We start from the raw sequence: 24330 nt of genomic DNA on the forward strand, positions 1-24330 counted from the left end.
TAAGAAAGAAAGCCATATCTGGCTGAAAAGCTTAAGTATTGCAAATGTTAGAAGGAATTTCTCATTTCTCCCAAACAGGTCCTTAATCAAGGAGTACTATGAGACAATAAAAGTGAATCATATTAAAAAAAAGAAAATGTGAATCATACAAGACTAAACAGAAATCAATAAACAATGACTAGAAAAAAATGGATCAAGATTGGCAAGGATTATATTGCCATTGGCAATCCAAATGGCAAGGATTATGACAGTATTATAGACCTCATCAGAGAGGCTACTTTAGTTTGGGATCAAATCTATTTTTATAGGTAGCCCTGTATAGTTTTACTATCTGGTGTATGACTACTGAGGTTTGTCCATAATGATTTTACTTAAAAAATAAAATTTCATTTGACAGAAAACAACAAATTTCTGTAAACCAATTATCCTTAAATAAAAAAATAAATTAAAAAAAAGTTTAAAAAAATAGTTTCTTCTGGATATTTTATCACCAAAGTGTTTACAAGAGTTTTCTAGGTTCCTAGATAGGATTAAGAATTGTAAGCAGTCTCACGTTTCTATCTGATCACCTGACCACAAGGGTCTGATACACCAATAAGTCAATAATAAAACTCATAAAACCCATCACTTGTGAAAATAGATTTAATCAGGTGCCTTGCTTTTGTTAAACATTGTAGCATCATTCAAGTTCTGAGGGTTCTTTAGCCCATCACCGCATAGATATAGTAGAACTATGTGAGCCTTGAAAACAGTAGAAATTTTTAAGTAGTAACATTTTCTTATTACAAAAGTGTTAAATGTAACAACTTCAGAAATGAGATTAAAAAAAAAAGAAAATCACGCTGCAATTCTGCCTTGCCAAGATAGAGCCACTGGTTGACATGCTTCATGAGCGACAGGCCCAGGTCCTTCTTGTTCACCACGGTACTCGGTGAAGATCCCTGTGCCTGGCATGTGGCAGTGGTAATAATATCACTAAATAAAATAAGTGCTGTTAAATAAAATAAATGCTGTTAAATAAAATAAATGCTGGCATTTTGGTGTATGCCCTCTTAGAATTCTTTTATATGTAAATATTTTTGAAAACTGAGATCATAACGTGCACATTTGAATCCTGGAACATAATTGAATTCTGAACACTAATCTTGGATTGAGAATACATTCTCTTTTTCCAATAAGATCTTGCAAATTCATAAAGTATGAGAATTAGAATGGAACTCAGTGTATTTAGTAAAGCTTTCATATTAGATACAAAGGAAAACTTACAGTGGTGAAGAGGCAAAAATGGGTGTTGCAAAATCCAGGCCTCTGGATTTTAGCCAGACTTTTTTCTGCCATATAATATGACTCCTACACAGTATCTTAGGCTTCCCTGATGGTTCAGATGGTAAAGTGTCTGCCTACAATGCGGGAGACCTGGGTTTGATCCCTGGGTCGGGAAGATCCTCTGGAGAAGGCAATGGCACCCCACTCCAGTACTCTTGCCTGGAAAATCCCATGGACGGAGGAGCGTGGTAAGAAATAGTTCGTGGGGTCACAAAGAGTCAGACACAACTGAGCTACTTCACTTTCACTTTCACACAGTATCTTAATCCAAGCTTTTTGAAATTGAAAATTCATGCTTCTTCAAGAATTTTGGTCACCTATTTTTCAGTATTCCTTTGAATACTTGTCACTCTGATATAAATTTAAAAGTGTTTGGCTAGGGCTTCCCCAGTGGTCTGGTAGTTAAGAGTCCACCTTGCAATGTAAGGGAGACTGGTTGGATCCCTGGTCCGGGAAGATCCACCAGTTGGATCCCTGGTTTGGGAAGATCCTACGTGCCATGGAGTTGTGTGCCACAACTACTGAGCCCATGTACAGCAACTACTGAAGCCTGGTGCCTAGAGCTGGTCTCTCCAGCAAGAGAAGCCATCACAATGAGGAGCCCACACACTGCAACTACAGAGTAGCTCCTGCTACCTCAGCTAGAGAAAGCCTGCATGCAGCAATAAAGACCCAGTCCAGCCAATAAATAAATAAATCTTTAAAAAAAGTGTATGGCTAAATCTTCTGTGAAGAAATTTGGTGCTAATCACCAATCTAGGTAATTTCAAATATTTATTTTTTTCTGATATTCAATAAGCTACAGTTGTTTTAATATTTAAAATTAAATTTTTTTGTTCTACTCGAAATACATACATATTTATTATTATAGCTTGATGCATGTTTTAAAAACTTCAATGGCTTTTCCATTACTGAAAAAGCAAGGAATCTCCTAAGTTACTATCCTTATGAGCAAGCACCTGCTTTCCCCAAACACTAGTGAGTAATTAGAAAGATTTATTTTTCTCCCAAATATTTCCACTCTTTGTGTACACTGTTTCTTGTACTATTTGTCTTATTTGACATAACATGATTTCAATTAGGTTTTTAATGATACATGTTTCAAGATTTTGAAGGTGAGTGGTTTACAAGTAACTCCCAGGATTTTCCGTCAAAACACTAATGCCTCAGGCTATTTAAGTGGTAACCTCAAAAAAGAAAACTGAAATTAAAATCATTAGCAGGGTGTATTTTGAAAGTCATTGTGCAACATTATTAAATATAATCAGAACAAACCAAGTAATAAGCGCAGTTATACACTTATCCCAACTTGCCTGTCTCATCCTAGTTAGAAATGATTTGCCAAACCAGAAATTTACAACTAGTGTTTTATGAAAGTGAACCTGAAGAATCTCTAAGCCATTTTAGCCCCCTTCTCTTTCCTCATTATTCAGATTTGCTAGACTTACTGAACATGAAGAAAATGAATGTTAGTAGCCAGTTCCTTTCCACCTCATCCTCCCATCCTTTAAAATACAGTTTTTTTTTTCTCTCCTTTACAATAATAACGCAAGATTGCAGTTGTGAGAGTGTCTGTGCCCTTTTCCTACAAAATGAAGAAAATGACAAAGCTATAAAACAAATCCTGGCTGTGGTAAGTGAAAAGAGAAAAGGAAGAAGAGGAGAGAGAGGAGGGTGGGGGAGAAAGAATAAATGATATCCTATGATTTAAAGTGAACTTTCATCTTCTGTGCTGGGCTTAGTCCCTCAGTCATGTCTGACTCTCTGCAACCCTATGGACTGTAGCCCGCCAGGCTGCTCTGTGCATGGGATTCTCCAGGCAAGAACACTGGAGTGAGTTGCTGTACCTTCCTCCAGGGGATCTTCCCAACTCCAGGATCGAGCCCAGGTCTCCCATACTGCAGGAGGATTCTTTACCGTCTGAGCCACCAGGGAAGCCCTTTCATTTTCTGCTGCTACTGCTAAGTCACTTCAGTCGTGTCCGACTCTGTGCAACCCCATAGACTGCAGCCCACCAGGCTCCCCCGTCCCTGGGATTCTCCAGGCAAGAACACTGGAGTGGGCTGCCATTTCCATCTCCAATGCATGAAAGTGAAAAGTGAAAGTGAAGTCGCTCAGTCGTGTCGGACTCTTAGCGACCCCATGGACTGCAGCCTACCAGGCTCCTCTGTCCATTTTCCAGGCAAGAGTACAGCATTGCTTAAATTATTTTTCAACCTTAAAATTCTTTCTTTATTTACTAACTGAGAAGTTGAGGTAAAACCGGAGCTGGAGTAAGCGATTTCTACTTATCCTCTCTCGGTCCTCTCCTTCCTGGGCTGTCATCATTCACTCTTCTCCAGCCGAAAACTATTCGCAGTGGTGCTTCTGGCTTAGCATCCCCTCTAATTGCTGTCCATCTGTTTCCATTAAGCATCTAAGCCATTTGTCTCATTTCAATATCTCGCTCCTTTTTCTAAACACTTCAGATAAAATTGTGACCTCAAATATTTACATAACATTTTCCTAGATTTCTGCATCTGAGGACAGTGTCATTTTGCTATTATTAAAAGAATGTTAATTCAGCACCTTTCACACTGTGAGTGCTAAATATGCAATTACTGTTACTTTGATAGTATGGTAGTAAAAAAAAGTTGAATCAAATATTAACGTTCTTCCTTTTATAAGAAATTCTGTAATTTAAGGACAATAGTTCCTTCTCTGATCCAACGTCAAGATAATTATTTTGACAAATTCTTTTGAGATTTTTAGATCATAGAAATATGATTAAATAAAACCAGTGATCAGTTGGAGTTATCATAAGAGCTCCAGAGTATTCCTCCTGTGATCTAAAACAATGTTTTAACAACATCCCTGGTCTCCAAATTCTGTCTTGTTAAATATGAAATAAAAGTTTCAATAAAAGTTTTTCCTCTTGTTAACTTTAAAATTGTCTGTAGCTTAAGATAGAGCCATTTTGCCACTGTACTTTCGCTATGGTTCAAGTCCATATTTCTTGCCCGTTAGGGCACTGGGTCCCTCTTCTGCACAGTTTTGACTTCTGTAAAATAAACTTTCCTAAACTTTGATGCTATAGCATCAGTCAGCTTAGAGAGATGCTATAAGAAAATGCCTGTGACACTTATCACTAGTGTAGAGGTGGTGTTGATGATGCCAGCAAAGAGAGCCTTACTTTATAAGGATGCATGGGAGAGATGTCTCACATATGTCAGCCCTGGAAATAATCACACCTCCTGAGCATCTGGACCTGATGGATCATTAACCCATCATATTTTTCCCTTAAAGCTAAATTTGTAGCCCTTCTCCAGCAAGTATTCCAAGCCATGTGCATTCTAAACTACTTACAGCTTCAACTTATTTTTCAAACACTCATTATTCTATCTCAGTTTCCTTGGCTAATTATTTTATGTTATTTATAATGTGTATTTATAATCTGTTATTTATAATATGTATTTATAATAAGATTTTGTAATTCTGTTTGGGAGGAAGAGAGGTAGAAGGAAAACAGATGAGCCAATACAGTCACATCATTATTGCTTTCTTATGTAAGGACAACTACACACGTATGCTGCCCTAGTGGCTCAGACGTTAAGGAATCCACCTGCAATGTAGGAGACCTGGGTTCAATCCCTGGGTTGGGAAGATCCCCTGGAGAAGGGAATGGTGACCCACTCCAGTATTCCTGCCTGGAGAATTCTATGGACAGAGGAGCCTGGCAGTTTATAGCCCATGGGGTCACTAAGACTGAGCGACTAACACTTTCGCTTTTATGTTTGTATACTTTGAAGTAGATATCTCTTCGTGAAGAAGAAGAAAAAGCTGTAGTACAGAAAATGATGGCTATTAAGGAATCACCAAGTTTACTTTCATACTTTAAATTTTAATTTTTAACAATAATTTTCTTAAAGATGTAGAATTAGTATGTTTGAAATATAAACATGATATTAGTTACATATCTACATAGATAAAAGGTAAGTTCTCATACTTGTATAATAAAAATATTTTTGTTAATTAAAAAGTCATAATTTATCAGATCAGATCAGATTAGTCGCTCAGTCGTGTCTGACTTTTTGTGACCCCATGAATCACAGCACGCCAGGCCTCCCTGTCCATCACCAACTCCCGGAGTTCACTGAGACTCACGTCCATCGAGTCAGTGATGCCATTCAGCCATCTCATCCTCTGTCGTCCCCTCCTCCTCCTGCCCTCAATCCCTCCCAGCATCAGAGTCTTTTCCAATGAGTCAACTCTTCGCATGAGGTGGCCAAAGTACTGGAGTTTCAGCTTTAGCATCATTCCTTCCAAAGAAATCCCAGGGCTGATCTCCTTCAGAATGGACTGGTTGGATCTCCTTGCAGTCCAAGGGACTCTCAAGAGTCTTCTCCAAAACCACAGTTCAAAAGCATTAATTCTTCAGCGCTCAGCCTTCTTCACAGTCCAACTCTCACATCCATACATGACCACTGGAAAAACCATAGCCTTGACTAGATGAACCTTTGTTGGCAAAGTAATGTCTCTGCTTTTTAATATGCTATCTAGGTTGGTCATAACTTTCCTTCCAAGGAGGCATCTTTTAATTTCATGGCTGCAGTCACCATCTACAGTGATTTTGGAGCCCAGAAAAATAAAGTCTGACACTGTTTCCCCATCTATTTCCCATGAAGTGATGGGACCAGATGCCATGATCTTTGTTTTCTGAACGTTGAGCTATAAGCCAACATTTTCACTCTCCACTTTCACTTTCATCAAGAGGCTTTTGAGTTCCTCTTCACTTTCTGCCATAAGGATGGTGTCATCTGCATATCTGAGGTTATTGATATTTGTCCTGGCAATCTTGATTCCAGCTTGTGTTTCTTCCAGTCCAGCATTTTTCATGATGTACTCTGCATATAAGTTAAATAAACAGGGTGACAATATACAGCCTTGACGTACTGCTTTTCCTATTTGGAACCAGTCTGTTGTTCCATGTCCAGTTCTAACTGTTGCTTCCTGACCTGCATACAAATTTCTCAAGAGGCAGGTCAGGTGGTCTGGTATTCCCATCTCTTTCAGAATTTTCCACAGTTTATTGTGATCCACACAGTCAAAGGCTTTGGGATAGTCAATAAAGCAGAAATAGATGTTTTTCTGGAACTCTCTTGTTTTTTCCATGATCCAGCAGATGCTGGCAATTTGGTCTCTGGTTCCTCTGCCTTTTCTAAAACCAGCTTGAACATGAGGAAGTTCGCAGTTCACATATTGCTGAAGCCTGGCTTGGAGAATTTTAAGCATTGCTTTACTAGCGTGTGAGATGAGTGCAATTGTGCGGTAGTTTGAGCATTCTTTGGCATTGCCTTTCTTTGGAATTGGAATGAAAACTGATCTTTTCCAGTCCTGTGGCCACTGCTGAGTTTTCCAAATTTGCTGGCATATTGAGTGCAGCACTTTCACAGCATCATCTTTCAGGATTTGGAATAGCTCAACTGGAATTCCATCACCTCCACTAGCTTTGTTCGTAGTGATGCTTTCTAAGGCCCACTTGACTTCCCATTCCAGGATGTCTGGCTCTAGGTGAGTGATCACACCATTGTGATTATCTGGGTCGTGAAGCTCTTTTTTGTACAGTTCTTCTGTGTATTCTTGCCATCTCTTCTTAATATCTTCTGCTTCTGTTAGGTCCATACCATTTCTGTCCTTTATTGAGTTCATCTTTGCATGAAATGTTCCTTTGGTATCTCTGATTTTCTTGAAGAGATCTCTAGTCTTTCCCGTTCTGTTATTTTCCTCTATTTCTTTGCATTGATTGCTGAAGAAGGCTTTCTTATCTCTTCTTGCTATTCTTTGGAACTCTGCATTCAGATGTTTATATCTTTCCTTTTCTTCTTTGCTTTTCGCTTCTCTTCTTTTCACAGCTATTTGTAAGGAATTGGCCTAATTAAAATATTATTTATGTTTTTGATATTCAAGTTACAGCTAGTTCTTAAGTTATTATCATTTTCAATTGTTCTAACAAATCATTCATTGATGTTTATTTGTAAGCTATTTAGGATTGTATAATTTTATACTTGTGAAGTTTAAAAAATTTACATGTCATTCATTCTCACATGATTCAATATCATGTTCATACTTTCCAATTAGTACTGCAAGCTATGGACATTTGAAATTCTTCCAGATATCTTACAGCCTTCCACAGTGCTTTAGGGTTTGCAATATTGACAGCTTGATGTATATTACTAGAAATCTGCTCTTAAATCTAGAACTTAAAATTTTAATGCTAGCTCAACTGAAGTTCCCTTTAATGGAAAGGTTAGACATAGAAATAAAATACAACTTTTAAATTTATAAAAGGAAAACTGTAAATGACATCCAATATTTGGGTGCCACATGGCACTATATGCCAAGGGAGCTGGCTACTTTCATAAGTTATAATTAATAAGATTCATCAGTGTCAGCAAGTATGCCCAAGTCACTTACAATTTGGAAACCATCACCCTTCAATTAACTGATTCTCCATACAGTAAATTTGATCATGGGATGCTTCTTCTAGTTATATAAATAAGAGTTTTTTTCAAGTTAATTTCATAGACCTATAAGTGGGCAGCTAAAATATAAGAATTGAATTTTTAAAATGGTAATAATGATGACAATGACAGTTTAGTACTGTAGGGCATAGTGCTTTCTCATATTAGTATTTTTTTTTGTTCTTCCTCAGACTATTATTATCTCAAATTTATACATGAGGAAACTGATGAAGAACTCATCTGGGGTTCTTGGAATAACTTGAAATAGAATAATAGAGACATGAACAGAAGCCCTCTATTACAGCTCTCACACTGTTTCCAGGATTTTGCCCTATACCACAGTTAGATATTAACTATAATATTCAACTTTGCTCAGGAACATCATTAACTGTTGTTAAATAAAGTTTAATTGAAGCCATAAATATTAATGTGGAATTTTGAGAACCTTTTATAATTATAGTAATTAATATAAAGCTTAATGATTTTTAATTTTTAAATTTGTGTCAAGTCCTCTTTATAGAACACATTTGTCATTCTACTATCCTGGGCAATATGAAAGGGTCCCTGCTGCTCTTTTCCATGGTTTACACCACAGAGAATTCCCCTTCTACAAGCATTTCATCACAGATTAATACCTGAAATTTAGAGCACTTATTTTCCCTGCATCTTATTAATAGCTATGAAAAAATAAAGGGGTCATTTTGAGAGAATCAGTGATATCCAAAGATAAAATACTAATTTCTTTTTAAACATAGCATGTTGAAAACTACCTATGATATTTTTAAACTGCTTGGGTTCCGAATATTGCTCCATTAATTAAGATTTAGGAGGTTCTGGGGGCTCAGAAACTGGCCTTAAAATAACCTTACCATTAGAATAACATAAGTCTTCGTGTTTATTTTGGCTTCATGGGGCTCAAAAGAGTGTCACATTTCAGACGCTGAACTGCTTTTACATTCTTTATTGTAATACAGTATTCTCAGTGCATGCTGCACTCTAGAATCTTCTAGGATAATTGTGATCATCCTAACTCAAAAAAGTCAGAATCACTGGGGATAGGGCTGAAAATTGAACATTCTAAAATTCCTGGCTTAGTTTTTAATCTGCCGTCAGGGGTTAAAAACCATTAAACCTACTGGGAACTCATATGGGAAAGGAATGACTGTTTTCTTGGTCTCTATATAAGGCATTTCCCTGTGGTTGGTAGCTAATCCTCCTGTTCATTGCCGTTTGCTTTCAACTGCCCTTGACAGAGCATGGTTCTTCTGACTGGAAGTCATTTAAGTCTCTATTGTTTTCTAGGAATGCCCCTCAAATGAAACAAAAGCAAAAGCTTTTCATTTTGAAATAATTATAGATGCATAGGAAGTCGTAAAGGTAGTACATGGAAGATCCGTGTACCTTTCATTCAATTTCTCCCAATGGCCCATCTTACATAATCATAGCATAATATCAAAGACAGGAATTAGACATTGACATGATGTGTGTATAGAATTCTATGTTACTTTATCTCATGTGTAGACTCGTGTAACCATCAGTGCAATCAAGACACAGAACTATTCCATCACCACAAAGATCTCCCACTCCCCCAAGTGCCTTTTATAGCTACATCGAATTCCCTCCCTTCCTCCATCCTGGCTAACCTCTGGCAACTATTAATCTATTTCTTGTCTCTAAAATTTTATCATTTCCAGAATGTTATAGAAATGGACTGTATGTACCCTTTTGAGATTTTTTGTTTGTTTTTACTTAGCATAATGTCCTTGAGATCCAAGTTGTGTGTTATCAACAGTTCATTTCTTTTTACTGCTCAGCAGTATCACATTTGGTTGTTTCCATTTTTTGTCTCTTACAATGATGCTGCTACAGTAATGTTGCGTATCTCCCAGATAAATGCTCAAGAGTACAATTGCTGGGTTGTTTGGTAAATATATGTTTAATTAAGAAAATGCCAAACTGTTTTCCCAAGTAGCTGTGCCGTGTTATATCCCTACCAGCAATGTACAGTATATCAAGTATCAGCATTCTGGCTGGTATTTGGTGGTGTCACCATTTTTTTTTTAATCACACTGAGACATATATCATGGTATCTCATCATGGCTTTAATTTGCATTTACCTTTTAGCTCATGACACTGAACTTTTTTCCCAAGCATACTTGCCATTCGTATATCATCTTCAGTGAAAGGTCTCCCTATGTTTTTTGCCCATTTTCTAATTGGACTGTTTGTTTTTACTGTTTGGTTTTAAGAGTTCTAGATGAGTGCTTTATCAGATAGTTTCTCATACCCTGTAGCTTGTCCTTTCATCCTCTTAACAAGATCTTTCACAGAGCAGAAGTTTTCATTTTGATGTGGTTGAATTTACTGACTTTTCACTTTTATGAATTATACTCTTGGTGTCATATTTACGAACTCTTCACCAAGTTTATGTCCCCCCTGGTTTTCTCCTGTTATTTTCTAGATATATGATTTATTTTTAAATATATGATTTTATATATTTTATTTTTAAATATATGATTTGACTTTTTTTTTTTTTTTTGGAAGTGGTTTCAGGCTTAGGTTGAGGTTTATATTTTTTTTGCTTAAATATGTCCAGTTGCTTCAGTGCTATATGTTAAAAAGCCTATCCTCTACCTCCATTAAATTCCTTTTGTACTTTGATAAAAAATCATCTCCTCTCTTGGCCTCTGTGGATACCACCTTGGCTGGGAGGAGGGACAGTTCCTAACTGCTTCCTACAAGGCTTCCACCAGCACTGTTGGGGTGGCCTGGTTATTACTGAGCTGTGGTAAAAGTCCTGACTCCACTCGGCCTCCTCTGACGCCATCCTCGAGGGGAGGGTGGCGCCTCCTTGCATCCTGGCACCGGGTGAGGATGGGGGTTGGACTGAGGGGGTGTGGCGTGGGGAAGCCTAGACTCTCCACTGGGCCTTTGTTTGCGGGGCAGCAGGCTTTTCTGTGGTTATTGTCTCAATGTTGGCTGTCTTGCTAAGCTGTCCCTTTGCTGGGGCTATTGGAAAGGAGGGCAAGCTTTTCTGGGAGGTTCTTTTTTTTGTCTTTGTCATTAGCATTTTTGGGTTGCTGGCTTCTTCAGTACCCAGCCTGGGACGTATGAGGTGAGAAGAAAATGAAGGGAATTCACCACCATGTAGATCCTGGGGCTCTAGTTCCCTGGATTGCCTGCCTTCTTTATCTTTGAAAATCTTCCTATGTCGGTTTAATATATAATGTCTAGAATTTTCAGTTGCACCTAGTGGGAGGAATAGGGAAAAGTATTTCTACTCTCTTCTTTCAGACACTGAAGTCAGCATGAGTTTTGAATGTGACACCTGGCTTATCGTGTACATGAGATTAGTCTCCAAATCTAATATGAATCTAGCAGCAGTTTTTGAAGGCTATGATAAGATACAGAAAATAAACTTTACTTACATATATAATAATAATAGTTAACAGTTCTTTGGCACTTAACCATGTTTGTTACGGTCTTCTTGAGAGACCAGAACCTGGGGACAGGAGTCGACGAAAAGAAGGCAAAGAAAAGAAGGACGCGGGGGACCGAGGTCTCTAGTGGAACAAGGGTACTTTATTCATGGCAGCGTGTGCTTATATATTGTTATACAAGGACGCTTTAGGCAGAAAAATAAAGCTGAGTAAAAAACACCGAAACCAGACGCTTAACAACAGTAACTAGGGGAATAACAATCGTCACAGGGCCAGAAGACAACCCATGTATTGGACATAGGAACATGACTAAGCAGTTGTACCGAAAAGTAAAAAGGTTACTGAAAGGAATCCATGTATGCCTTCAGCCTCATGACCTCAGTCCTGAGAACTGCACGCAGCTCTGCTCCTTCCTGTTTTCCAGGAACTGATAAGGAACAGAAGGCCCTTGAGAAACAGAAAACAACTTATAGGATTCCTTAAAATTAAACGTTCCCTGACAATTCTTCCTTTTTTATTATTTTTGTAAAAAAGGCCCTGACCAATTGAGCTTGTTTACTTTGAACAATTTTTGTTGAAAGGCATTGGTATATAACAAATATAATTACCAGGACAATTACCAATGTTGCAGCACCAGACCCAATACTATGAGTAATACTTTGGAACCATCTTCGAGGGTCTAGCCCAGATAATTGATCAGCTCGCTGTTCAGCTAAAGTTTCCAAATTATTGGAAGAGGGCAGACTTTTAGAGAAGGTTTCAAAGATTTCTTTTTGTAATAATTGTGCATTTAGGGAAGCATTGTCATGTATGTCTTGCAAATGAAATTTAATTTGCTCCCAGTTGTAGGCACTATAGTTGAACTGAACAGGGGTGATACAAAATTGAGTAGAATTCCAATCACATTATTTGTTTTTGTAAATCTATTAATTGATCTCCGACCCATTTGACAGCTGTTTTTAGTTCCTGTATTTCATCCTGAATTTCCTCATCTATCTGAGCCTGAGTGGCCCACATAGTATGGGCATCTTTGGTCTAATTTTGAATAAAGTTTTGTGTTTGAAATGAGGTTTGCGAGGCCTGCGACAGCAGCAGTAGTGTAAATGGCTATTAATCTCAAAATGTCAAGAATTAACCATCCAATGAATTGTTTAGATCACTGGAGTAATTTAGTGAGTTGTTGGGAGACAAGTCCTGCCATGGGACCCTCTTTCTAGGGGTTCATATTTCAAAGAAACAGAGGAATTAAAACAAGTATACAATTTGTAATCTATATAAGTCACAAAACGTTGAGTCTTATTAAATTGTAAGTTCTCTATAGCTATAACAGAAGGAAGAGGAACATAAGCTTGTATAAAATATGAATGACTATAACGAAAGGAATAGTTACTATGAGCTGAAGAGCAAGCCCTGCAGAACCACACCAGCCACAGTCGTGTCATCAGGGACCAGCAGTTGAAGCGCTCCTGGCCCTTCTGGCTCTCGTTTGTTGTATTGCTTTCGTAGAGTTCCACAAAAGTGTCCCACCCGCCGTTCTCTTGGATCCAAGGCTTGAGGTGGTTATTTAGGTAAGTGGCCATTGAAGTTGTGACCTGACTCACCAATACGTGTATCTCCTTGTCTATGCTTTTCATGCATATTGTCCCACTGAAGGAGAAAAAGGCCACAACGTGACCCCACTTCACCCTGTCCCGGAAGAGTTCATTTATTACCTGTTCAAAGCTCTGACATGCTGTCCCTGGGGTGATGCGGAGCTGGGACGTCAGGTCGCTGAATGTCTGTTGGTACCAAAGTTTAAACTCATTGCTTGCCTCCCTCAGGGCTTGCTTTACTGTTGTCATGGGGATCATTTTCCGGGCATCCAAGCTTCTGCTGTGGCCAGTGGCTCCATTCACTGTGGGGCTATCTGCCAGGTGCCAGGATGGGTTGCCACTGATCCACTGGGGGTTTCCATATCTGACTCTCTCCCTTCTGGGGTCTCAGTTCTGTGTTCTTTCATACCACTAAACTGACTCCAGCTGTATCCTTTCTGGGAAAGCTTGTAAGAGAGAAAGTCAACCACTAGTTCCCGATTGCTCTGAGACATTTTTATAATAAGGATGGGTTCCACCAGTCTATTGTCTAGAATACCTGTAGTAAAAAAGGTGGTTAGGTATATAGGTCCAATAAGTATGATTAATTAATTCAGCTTGAGCGGCGGGGGGGTGTGGGGGGTTGGGTGTGGGGGGTTGGAGGGGGGTGGGAAGCAAAAGCAAGCAAAGCAAGCATAGCAACAAAAATATTTTCTGGATTCCGAGGCATTCTCTGTTGTGAAACCAGATTTTTAGCTTGATTAGTTAGGGTTTTTGTTTATCCCTAGGTAAGGAGATCATAAGGTCGATGACGTTGAGGGCAGTGTTTCTTGGAGATTTTTAGAGTCGCCATGGTTTGTATTGGAATATTTTCTTCCCTGGAATTTTGTCGTTTCTTTTTTATTTTGAACACCAGAGGCTCTCCTGGGGCGGATCTTCTGAAGATGGAGTCAACTGATTCTTGTTGGATTTATCTGGAGAAATACAAGCATACCCTTTTCCCTGTAAGATTAATTTCCCAGATTTCCATTGTTTAGTTAGCCTATCTTGATACCAAATGGGCAGAGAAAGAGAAGTGTCTTTCAATTCCTAGAAACGTTTTTCTGCTTATGTCAAGATAACTGTTTGTGGTAAGTTTTAAAAAATTTAAAATAAATAAAGCTGTATTAACAACAGTTATAGGATTAAAGAATATCTTGCTACATAAAACTCAACAATATTACATCATAAGGAAGGATGCCATTCTTCCTTTTTTTTAAAATCAGTGGTTGGTTCTTCAGCAGATGGTTGGGATTCTGGTGTGCTTATGAGAGGAGGTGAGCTGAATGTCCTTCTACTGCACCATTTTGTCTCTTTCTTCAAAACTTAGCTCTTTTAATAGAGAAGAGTAATTTTAAGTAATCAAAGACTGCAAGTAATCAATTCTTCCTTCCTCCGCTCTACTTTAGTCGTGTCTGTTGGGCTGATGCCTTCTGAGAAGTGAACCCAGTTTTCAGGTGGTGGCAGTGCTTTACCCTTGATGGTTCCTCTTCAGAGAGAACGGCGTTACTCTTTTACTAATGGATAAAATAAGGGCAGAGAGTTAAATCAGACTCCTTTTGTTACCTTAGTCTTTCTAACTTTAAAACTTGTACTCTTTAATCATAATGCAATGTTTTTTAGCTATACTTCCAAAGTTTCTTAGAAAAATGCAGTGAAAAACATGGTATTAAGAGCCAAGAGACACTGTATTTTCATACACACTTACACAAAATTTATTCTCTGAATCTGGGCAAGTAGTTTCAACTTTCTGGCTCTCAGTTTTCTCAACTTTAAAAATGAAGGGTTAATCTTGACTTTTAAAATCTTTACTTGAGTAATAATTTTAGGACTATCTAAAAATACAGAGAGAAATATAATTTGGAATTTCAAGGTAGGAGGGGATTTCTGCGTAGTTCTTGGAGCTCAATCTGTAATAGTGGAGCTAGTAGTGGCAGTGCCAAGTGAGAATGAATTAAGTCGGCTGTTTCAGATCTCTCATTTTCTATCTTTAATGTTAATCACCAGATGTAGCTTTCCAAACACCGATTTCTGAATACACAGGTTATGTGACTCATGGAGTAGCTCCAATAAGACTTGAGAGGGTCAAGGATGAAACGACAATAAATGGAAACCAGACATTGGGTTTTAATGTGGGAGCTGCGTGTGGATATATGTGCAGGAAATCTGCTGCTCCAAGTATGCTACAGGGTTATTATATACTTGATGCCTCGTTAAATGGTGAACATCAAGAGTTACTATCCAATTAAACTCACCTATGTAACATCATTTATGATTGTTTCATTATTTTGTGCCAATCATCTTCATAGACAATGCTTTGCCCATCAGCCCATTTATATTATTTTATGTTCCAAACGCTCCAATTTTCTGAAAGGAGGAACATATTGCCATATGAAAAGATAATGGATCTGTACATCTGCTGAGTATTCTTATTCTCACAGAACAACTTCATATGTACAACAAAAATAATTCAACATGAGTTCTATGATTTTTTTCTGTAGCTCCCCTTAGCTGCTATCTTTCTTTAAAACTATATTATATAAATATCTAGGATTGAACAAAGCAATTTTTAACAGACATTTACTGCAATTTCATAAACCTTTGTAAAACACCTAAAATTTGCCTGGATTGGTGGTAGGTTTTGGAGGGGATAATAGTGTATTGCATAAATGGGCTCTGCTAGAAATATAGGTACATGTTAAAATAGTGAGTCTGCATATATAAGCATTTTTTCCTAAAAGTTTTTTAATGATACTATATACACCATAGTCTCTTTTTTCCTTATGTATTAATTTTCTGGATAGATGGATTAAATAAATTTAATAAGTTTCTTTGCTGTAAGAATTTTTCCTTTAAAGTTATGAGAAGCCTAGACAGCATACTAAAAAGCAGAGACATTACTTTACCAACAAAGGTCAGTCTAGTCAAAGCTATGGTTTTTCCAGTAGTCATGTATGGATGTGAGAGTTGGATGATAAAGAAAGTTGAGTGCCAAAGAATTGATGCTTTTGAATTGTGGTGTTGGAGAAGACTCTTGAAAGTTCCTTGGACTGCAAGAAGATCCAACCAGTCAATCCTAAAGGAAATCAGTCCTGAATACGCATCGGAAGGACTGATGTTGAAGCTGAAACTCCAATACTTTGGCCACCTGATGCAAAGAACTGACTCACTTTCCAAGACTCCGATGCTGGGAAAGATTGAAGGCAGGAGAAGAAGGGGATGACAGAAGATGAGATGGTTGGATGGCATCACCAACTCAATGGACATGAGTTTGAGCAAGCTCCAGGAGTTGGTGTTGGACAGGGAGGCCTGGCATGCTGCAGTCCATGGGGTTGCAAAGAGTTGGACATGACTGAGAAACTGAACTAAACTACATTATTAATCTTTAAGAAGACTTTTAATATGTACTATTTGCCAAACTTGTTTACCCTTTGAACTTTTTTTCTTTTATACTAAACATAAGTCATTGAATATTCTATGAACTGGATTTTGTATAATGGTATATAAACAAATTTATTTTCACTATCCATATTCAAAGTCTAAATTACTGTAAAGAAGGATTATTCAAGAAGATTCATAGGGAAAATGAAATTAGCCAAGATTGGATTTTCAGGTTGTTCGAGATTTATATTCATTCTTTTTACAGACAACTTTTATATACAAGGAAGGAAAAGGTGGTAATTATGTGACTCCTTATTCTTTTCCCTTTTATTCTTCCTTTCTCCTCTGCTAACTGGTCCGAGTGTTGATATTTACAAGACTCTGATCCAAATCTAGGAAGGCAATTGTCAAAGGAATTAATCCAAAAAAGCAAGCAAGCAATTTGTACAAAAATATTTATAACAGTACTATCTTAAGCAGTGAAAAAAGAGAAAAAATTTAAGGCCATAAATTTGGAGACAGTTAAGAAATCTACAATGGAATACCACAGTCAGTTCAGTTCAGTTCAGTCACTCAGTAGTGTCTGACTCTTTGCGACCCCATGAATCGCAGCACACTAGGCCTCCCTGTCCATCACCAACTCCTGGAGTTCACCCAAACTCATGTGCATTGAGCCGGTGATGCCATCCAGCCATCTCATCCTCTGTCATCCCCTTCTCCTCCTGCCCCCAATCCCTCCCTGCATCAGGGTCTTTTCCAATGAGTTAACTCTTCGCATGAGGTGGCCAAAGTATTGGAGTTTCAGCCTCAGCATCAGTCCTTCCAATGAACACCCAGGGCTGGTCTCCTTTAGGATGGACTGGTTGGATCTCCTACCACAAGGGCGCTGCAAAAGATAGACATGTGACAAATGTGCTATCAGGTTTTGTATGTTAAAAAATATCAGTCAAAAGTATGAATCCAAGATCATAGAAAGAAAGAAAGTGTGTGAGTCGCTCAGTCATGTCTGACTCTTTGCTACCCCATGTGCTGTAGCCCACCAGGCTTCTCTGTTCATGGAATTCTCCAGGCAAGAATACTGGAGTGGGTTACCATTCCTTTCTCCAGGGGCTCTTCCTGACCCAGGGATCGAACCTGGGGCTCCTGCATTGCAAGTGGATTCTTTACCATCTGCAGCCTGCCGATTACAATCTAAATTAGAGAGCTCGAAGTGTTGTGTGGAAAATACAGTGGTGTATTTAATCATTTTTTGCATTAGGTTTTTGTTGTTTGGAATAATAATCATAAAAGGAAAAAATGTCATCTAGTTTACCTCTCTGTCCAAGTTGGGTTTGGAAAGCAAATGTGGACATGGGCTTTGGAATGAGAGATATGAAAGGAAGCAGAAGAAGCAAGGCTGAGCATCAGGAGAAATTGAACCAATGCAGAGCAATGTATCTTGGACCAATCCAGCAAGAGTTATGCAGGAATACTGCCCTTCAGAACTGTTTGCCTTAGATTGAAATGTTCAGGGCCCTTCAACTCCTGTTCTGCTCATCCAGCAGATATGGGCAGCCCTGAGAGGGGTGTGATGTCAGGGAAGGTGTTCTTTATACCTAAGGAGGACCCTGAAGGAAGTGAAAGGTGGGAGCAATAATGACTACATTCCCCAGAACCAAGTAGCAAGGGTTCTTGAAAGGATTCTGGCAGAGCATCTCTGAATTTACCAAATATCCCTATTACCAAATTCTGTCAAATTACACTCAAATAACCTGAGACAGAAGCCATTACCAAAAGATTTTTTTTTTTTCTTCTAGTTTTTGGAGGCTTTCCTTAGTGGCAATTCGATAATGATTCCCCTTGCGGTAGTTTTAGTTCAAATTCTTAAATTGTTCTATGGTGTTCCAGACTGGAGTTACTACAGATTATACAGCAGGGTCCAAATGCCAGGCAGAGATGAAGATGAAGCTAGTATTTAACAACAACGGTCAGAAAACGTTTGGCTCTGTTGAGACGGTAACATTCACAGTCACATTTTTGACACTTTGCAGAGGAATAACTGTGATTAGTTTGGGTGGAGCAGAGATGATCCTCACTCATTTTTTGTACCATTTTTCTCTCAGTTGTTCCCTGGGCAGCTACCTCCTTCACAGAACCCAGAAAATTTCCTTTATTCTATTTGTTGCTTACTAATTAATGCAAAAATCCATGATCAGAAAAATACCAACATTTTTAAGAAGGATGAGTGACAGAGCCACGCTGAACCACGTTAGAACCAGAGATAAGAGAGAAAAATCTACAACATTGGCCTTATTTTTATTTAAAATTTTGACACTTTGTTCACCGTGGAGTTTTTGCACAAATTTTAAATTTTAAAAACACTGCATTAGAATGTGATTTCTCTGAATTACTGAGGTCCTGGCACTCCTAAATTTTGCACTTTGTAGTTACTTCACCCTAGTCCCAGTCCTGGTAATTTAAAAACCCTCTTTGTACAAAGTTTCTGATTGTTCCCGGTTGGCGTTGGGAAGGCATTGGTCTATTGAAGGATGAATTCTCCATTACTAGAAGTGAAACATAATACTCAGAGGCAGTAGTTTTGTATAATAAGTGAAAGCTTTCAAATAGCCTGTAGAGTTTCTCTTATACATCAAGCAGAAAGCTCTCAGTTTCTAGAATATCAGACATACTTTTTGTAACTCAGGGGGCTCATGGCCCTGCCATGTTTAAATCATTCTCACTCATTAGCCTGATGGTGAAACTCTGTGCTATTTATCCTGGCCTTCTCCCATTTTCTAGTACCCTCAACTCCCAAGAAGGTATTAAATTTTCATTTTGGATACTGAAAAAAAAAAAAAGTGGCATTCTGAAGTAAGAAATAGATAAACCAATAAGTATTTGGGATATTTCCTTTTACTTTAGCATTTGTTGTTATGTGAAGAGTATAATCTTGACCATACAAATAATGTCACCAATATCTATAAATTTTATAACAAAATTGTACTTAATAGTATACTTGATAACCTAAACAGTATCTAAAAATGACCAGCTATTATGTTTAGTACTGGGACATCTTTAGTACATTAGGACATCTCTATTGAATACTAAAAGATATATTTGAATTATATTATGAAATTTGGGGTAGAAAGACAGGAACCCATATGTAATACAGACAGCAGTAAGTATTTACTTCTTTTACAGTTGCATTTTTTTAATGCTAAGCTGATATTAAAGCATGTAATGGAAAGGCGCACCAGAGGATGGGAAGGCCTCTCCTTTCTATTTGAGTCCTGAATGTAACTGGGCAATCTTGAGACTTCTCTCTTTTATCCTGTCACATCCAAAATAAACTAATGTGCCACACCAAATAAAACAGAAAACGTCTTGAAAAGCAATGGAAAACTTTATTACATTTTATTGAGGTTTCCCTGGAGAGTAACCTCATCATGCAAAATTCTTGGCAGGATAAATCACAGCCAGAATCAAGATTTCTTAGAGAAATATCAAATATGCAGATGATACTACCCTAATGGCAGAAAGCAAAGGGGAACTAAAGAGCCTCTTGATGAAGGTAAAATGGGAGAGTGAAAAAGCTGGCTTAAAACTCAACTTTCAAAAAACTAAAATCATGGCAGCCAGTCCCCATCACTTTATGGCAAATAGATGGGAAAAACGTGAAAACAGTGGCAGATTTTATTTTCTTGGGCTCCAAAATTATTGTGAATGGTGAATGTAGCCATGAAATTAAAAGACGCTTGCTCCTTGGAAGAAAAGCTATGACAAACCTAGACAGCATATTCAAAAGCAGAGACGTCGCTTTGCTGACAAAGATCTGTATAGTAAAAGCTATACAATCATCATGTACAGATGTGAGAGTTGGACCATAAAGAAGGCTGAGCACTGAACAATTGGTACTTTCAAACTGTGGTGCTAGAGAGACTCTTGAGAGTCCCTTGGACTGCAAGGAGATCAAACCAGTCAGCTTTAAAGGACATCAACCTTGAATATACATTGGAAGGACTGATGCTAAAGCTGAAGCTCCGATACCTTGATGAATTCAATGCAAAGAGCTGACTCACTGGAAAAGACCCTGCTGCTGGGAAAGATTGGGGGTAGAAGGAAAAGGAGGTGACAGAGGATGAGATGATTGGATGGTCTCACCAACTCAATGGACATGAATTTGAGCAAACTCCGGGAGACAGTGAAGGACAGGGAAGCCTGGTATGTTGCAGTCCATGGGGTTGCAAAGAGTCAGACTTGACTCAGTAATCAAAGAACATCGAGGTTACTCTGGGGAGTATTAAACAAACATCACACAGGAAAACATATTAAAATTTCCTTTACACACATTTAGTTCAGCCCAGTCACTCAGTCACGTATATTGGGTTGACCAAAACATTTGTTTGGGTTTTTTGTAAGATGTTATGAACAAACTTTTTGGCCAACCCAATATTTCCCTTAAATCCCTGCCTTTCTTGTAATCACACATTTTTGTTTCCCCAGCTCCCAACCAGAGCTCTCTGCTTCTGAGTTAGATTCTCCCTGGCTCTTCTATGTCAATCCCAAATTCTCTGTTCCCCCCACTTTTTTGTTCCCTATTTTAATACTTTAAGGGCCTTTTGTTTGTTCCTTCTTTGCTCCCTACATTTTATTCTGTTGCACAGCAAAATCACTCTCTTTATCTGACTTTTTTTCGTTCTTTATCTGTACTTATAACCTCCAGCACCACTACCATCTACATCAGCATAATGAAGAAGTATAGTTGAGCAACTAAAAGTCTTTCTTTCACAAGCAGGAGAAGAGGGAAGATGGTGAACATTTGACTTTTAATGTTTTGACTTCTTTTATTACATCATTTTTTTCTGGTGATTGCTATCTTGTTTCATAGAGTTTAGGTCGGGAGCAAGTATCTAGATTCTACTGAGATCTACAGAGCTGATTGAACACTTATAATTGATATATATTTATACTCAGACATTAGTATACAATATTTTTATGCCAAATTTATAATGTATTATTTGATATGTAGACTTAGAGTAGATCCTATGTTTTTAGCATCCTTTTCATAGTTACTATGGTTATAGCATTTTTGGTCAGTTGTGTCCAAATCTTTGTCACCCCCGGGACTGTAGCCTGCCAGGCTCCTCCATCCATGGGATTTTCCAGGCAAGAATACTGAAATAGGTTGCCATTTCCTTCTCTAGGGGATCTTCCCAACCCAGGGATCGAACCCAGTTTCCAACATTGCAGGCAGATTATTTACCATCTGAGCCACCTGGGAAACCCCATAGTCACTGGATATGGTTAAATCTGACACCAAAGAAGCTACATGTGTTAATTTTTTTGTTGTAGTTGTGAGATTTTACACAACTGATGTTCATGTCAAGCTTCTGCCTTCCCCAAGTCAGTGCTTCACATATTTCTAAGCTGTCCTTGGGGGCTATGGTCAGGCAAGCTGTTGGAAGACTATGAATGTATATGATACTCATCAAGCTCTTCTGTCCGAACAGGACCAGTGCCCAGTGAAATGTGTTTAAAACCATTTTTACTCAACCCATTACTCTAGACATCATCACAATATCAGGGGAAGGCAAATAACATTCCTATTTATTATGTGATAGTTTTAGGAGTAACCAATAATTTGGCCACCTGATGCAAAGGGCCGAATCATTAGAGAAGACCCTGATGCTGGGAAAGGTTGAGGGCAGGAGGAGAAGGGGACAACACAGGATGAGATGGTTGGATGACATCCCTGACTCAATGGACATGAGTTTGAGCAAGCTCCGAGAAATGGTAAAGGACAGGGAAGCCTGGTGTGCTGCAGTTCATGGGGTCACAAAGAGTTGGACATGACTGAGCAACTGAATAACAACAACAATAGTGAGAGGCTTTGAATTGGCTTTTGTTATTTGGACAAAGGAGCCTGGCGGGCTACAGTCCATGGGGTCGCAAAGAGTTGGACATGACTGAGCGACTAAGCACAGCACACAGCATTTGCTTTTAATTTTTATTGTCAATTTTTGTATTAGTCATGGTACAATCAGGGGGTGGGAACCACGACAGCAGTTTGTCCAGGTAAATATAAGTATAAATGATTATCAATTAGATATAGGATGGCTAACTACTATAAGAGATAATAGAGAACTCAAAGTTATTCTGAGTAGCAGCTATAGAAAGAAGGACTCTTTGGACTTAGCAAAATACAAGGAAAAAAGGGAGTTCTGGAAGAAAGGATCTCTTAACAGGTGAGAGTCAGATCCCTGATGGTTGTGGCTTCTGCACAAACATGCTACCTGATGCTGGGCTGAAGGGGAACGTAGATGGAGGTCATCAACTGCTGCAAAACTATGAGAATTTCCACTACTGGGAGAACTTCTAGGACACTGTCCCATATCACCCTTCTCCAACACACACACACACTGATTTTCTCACCATAGCATAAGAAACAGCCCTGGAAGAAGAAAACCTCTCTTCTTCCTTCAGCCTTGCAGTCTCTCCCAGCTTCTTGCATTGGCAGGACCTAACACCAAGCTAGCTTGCAAGCAAGAAATGTGGTCTGCAAAGCCAAGTTCTGGTATCACAAAGCAGGGCCAAAAGAATGTGTGAGATAAAAGGTAATAAATTAGGAACTAGAATGACCCAATTCATCATTGCCACTAAAGGAAGTTAACTCACTAAGCAGTATGACCTCACTTCTAGCATTTTTAATTTGGTTCATGATAGCTTGGGTAACATTTAAGATATCAACAAACTTATAAATGAAGTTTCTCAAATTTATACTAATTTTTATGACTTGTATGATTCAGAAGAGAAGGCATTTTAGATTAGCTATTGCTCATTTGTAAACATCATAAAATCAAGGAATGTGACTGTGGGAAAATTTTTCAGCGATCAAGCCTAAACAGAGCATTCCATTATATATGTGAATGCTGACTATAGTTCACCATCTAAATTCCTTTTGAATACTCACTCATAATAACCAGAGTTTAGTTCATGAGCTGATCAACCACTTTTTTAAAATCTAGAAAGTTCTCATTTTCACAAAGTTTCTCCTTACTCTATGCCAAAATCTGCTTCTTCTTAACTGCCTGCCACTGGGCCTCATTCTGTCATATGGAATGTACTAAAAGCTTCTGTTAAAACCATTATGACAGCCCTCCAAGTATTTGAAAGTTCTGTCTTATCTTGTCTCTAACTGTGTTCATTAACCATTCTTCTTGTGGCAGCTTCTGTACCCCTACATCACCAAAGTCATGATCTTATAACCTAACCATTTCTTCCTAAAATTTCTTTTCAAATGTAATGCTCAGAAATGAACTTTGTTAATTAGATATGATAGGACTGATTCAAAATACATGTAAAATAATTTTAAGATCTGAATACTATATTTCCATGAATGCTGCCTTAAGATTTAACTGGCTTTTTCAATAATTACATCACATTTTTGCTTCAATTAGCAAAATTAAAGCAAACTTCTCCCCCTCACCCCATTATTTAAAAAAAGCTAAGACTCTCTTTTTTCAAGAATCAAGGGGTCATATATATACTACACATGAGAAGATGTTCAACATTGCTAATAGAGAAATGTGAATTAAAACTACAATGAGGTATCACCTCATACTGGTCAGAATGGCCATCACCAAAAAGTCTACAAATAATAAATGCTAGAAGGGGTGTGGAGAAAAGGGAACCCTCCTATACTCTTGGTAGGAATGTAAATTGGTACACTATGGAGTTCCACTATAGAGAACAGTATGGAGATTCCTTAAAAACCTAAAAATAGAGTTGCCACATGATCCTGCAATCCACTTCTGGGTGAACATCCAGAAAAGACAAAAACTCTAATTTGAAAAGATGCATGCACTCCAATGTTTATAGGAGCACTATTCACAATAGCCAAGACAGGGAAGCAAAGTAATTCATTGAGAGATGAATGGATAAAGAAGATGTGGTTATATACAATGGAATATTACTCAGCCCTGAAAAAGAATGAAATAATGCCATTTGCAGCAACATGGACAGACCAAGAGCTTATCATATTAAGTGAAGTAAGTCAGAGAGAGACAAATATTGTATGATATCACTTATATGTGG

At 38.2% G+C, this 24330-nt stretch overlaps 1 pseudogene; it reads right to left on the bottom strand.

Moving 5' to 3' along the window:
* Positions 1-12655: 12655 nt before the first annotated feature.
* On the bottom strand, positions 12656-13352 carry LOC139186528 (bcl-2-like protein 1; annotated as a pseudogene).
* Positions 13353-24330: the final 10978 nt, after the last annotated feature.

Source organism: Bos indicus, chromosome 2 (genome assembly GCF_029378745.1).
Source record: "Bos indicus isolate NIAB-ARS_2022 breed Sahiwal x Tharparkar chromosome 2, NIAB-ARS_B.indTharparkar_mat_pri_1.0, whole genome shotgun sequence".
Taxonomy (NCBI): Eukaryota; Metazoa; Chordata; class Mammalia; order Artiodactyla; family Bovidae; genus Bos; species Bos indicus.